Genomic DNA, 2,150 nt, shown 5'->3' on the forward strand with positions numbered 1-2,150 from the left:
AATCTCACAATCAGGCCCTCGACCACACTCATTCATCAATCTGTCCAGTCTCTCGGGTCCACAATGCCATGAAACTAGCCCAAAATGATGATATGATGTATCAATAAATAACAACAGAGACTGAGATATGATATACAATGAATGAACATGACTGGGTATGAAATTGTAATGTAAGCAAATAACTCAACGGTAGTAATGACCATAGTGGGTCCCAACAGGATAAGTATATAGTCTAGACATGGTTTCTGACATGAATCACAACTCGATAAGTCTAGTACGTAGAGATTTCATGATTACAGATAAGTCGAGGTAACTACACAGTACCACAGAAATAACGGAGTCACAGTTCATACGGTGCACGCCCACACGCCCATCACCTAGCATGTGCGTCACCTCAACACCAAACACATAACACGTATAATCAGGGTTCATACCCTCGGCTCCATAATTAGAAGAGTTACATACCTCGAACAAGGCGAGTCCAATATCAAGCAAGCTAAATAATGCTCTAGAAATTCTATTCTGCATGTATCAACATTCGAACGGCTCTAATCTAGTCATAATTAATTCGATTCAGTCAACACAAATTATAGAAATTAATTCCATATCAAAATACTAATATTTCCACAAAATCCAAAAATACGCTCAAAAATCACCGGGCTCACATCTCGGAACTCGACAAAAGTTACAAAATATGAACGCTCATTCAACCACGAGTCCAACCATACCAAATATACCAAATTCTGACAAAAACTCGACCTTCAAATCCCCAAATTTCATTTTCAAATCCCTAGGCCCAAATCCTCTAATTTCACCTCAAAAACACGTAATCTAGTCAGAATGCTCAATGATAATCCAATATTATTGATTATCAATGATCACAAGTGACTTAACTCAAGTTTTCCCGTGTATTCTCTCTGAAAATCGCCCCAAAACCGTGGTTGGAATGTCCAAAATAACAAAAATGTCGGACCCTTCTGTTTTGTAGCCTGCCCAGCATTTTCGCTTCTGCGGAGTACTTAACCACATCTGCGGTCTCGTAGATGCGAGGTCCTCCCCTCTTCTGTGGCTTCTTTCGCTTCTGCGGACAAGAGGTCCGCTTCTGTGGCCTTGCATTTGCAGAACCTAAACCGCATTTGCGATGAGGCCCCTCCCCTCTCACTTCCGCTTCTGCAATCAACTCGTCGCATGTACGAGTCCGCTTCTGCGGTCCTGCGTGCGCACCTGAGACCTCTGCCCTTTCCAAGCCAATTTCGCTTCTGGGCAACCAAGCTCGCTTCTGCGAGCTCGTACCTGCGAGCCTTTTTCCGCAGGTGCGATTGCATCAATAGGCAACAACAAGTTTCAATTGTTCTAAGTCCAAATTTGATCCGTTAACCATCCAAAACTCATCTGAGGCCCCCGAAAACTCAATCAAATACACCAACAAGTCCTAAAACATCATACAAACTTAGTTGAACCTCTAAATCACATCAAACAACGCTAAAACCACGAATCATACCCAATTTCAAGCTTAATGAAACTAAGCTAGCGTTTGGCCATAGATTCTCAAAATTGTTTTGAAAAATCTGATTTGGGTGAAATTTGGTTTAAAGATGAAAATGTGTTTGGACATCAGTTTTCAAAACATATTTCCCAAATTTATTTTGGAAAAATATGAAACATTACTTATACCTACAAGTTTTAAAAACTATCACAAATACCCAATAGTACCATTATCAATAACATTCAGGGGTCGTTTGGTAGGGCGTATAAGAATAATGCTAAATAAGGTGTATTAGTAATGCAGGGGTTTAGTAATGTATGGGCTGGTAAAGCAAGCATTAGTTATACAAAGATTATTTCTTATGCATTGTTTGGTGTGGTGTATTAAAAATTAAAATGCATTGCATAATGTTTAAGAAATTTAATTGTTTACAAAAATGCCCCCCATATTCTTTAACTTAAGGGACTTTAAGGATAATTTTGTCTTTAACCATGCTAATGCATGCATTAATAGCCTTTGTATTGCTAATGCCATGGTTTTCGATGCATTAGCTACACATAGGATAATACAAAATAGAGTGTATAACTAATGCTTGTATTAGTTATACATAGGTTGAAAAGATGTGCCAAACAAAGCATTACTAATACACAAAACTAATACATGC

At 38.7% G+C, this 2,150-nt stretch overlaps 1 long non-coding RNA gene across 1 annotated transcript; it reads left to right on the forward strand.

Moving 5' to 3' along the window:
* Nucleotides 1–1,729: 1,729 nt before the first annotated feature.
* LOC138899645 (uncharacterized) lies at nucleotides 1,730–1,923 on the forward strand. The gene is made up of 2 exons (XR_011411391.1): nucleotides 1,730–1,796; nucleotides 1,828–1,923. It is a non-coding gene; the product is annotated as an uncharacterized lncRNA (long non-coding RNA).
* Nucleotides 1,924–2,150: the final 227 nt, after the last annotated feature.

This window comes from Nicotiana tomentosiformis, chromosome 10, assembly GCF_000390325.3.
Source record: "Nicotiana tomentosiformis chromosome 10, ASM39032v3, whole genome shotgun sequence".
Taxonomy (NCBI): domain Eukaryota; kingdom Viridiplantae; phylum Streptophyta; class Magnoliopsida; order Solanales; family Solanaceae; genus Nicotiana; species Nicotiana tomentosiformis.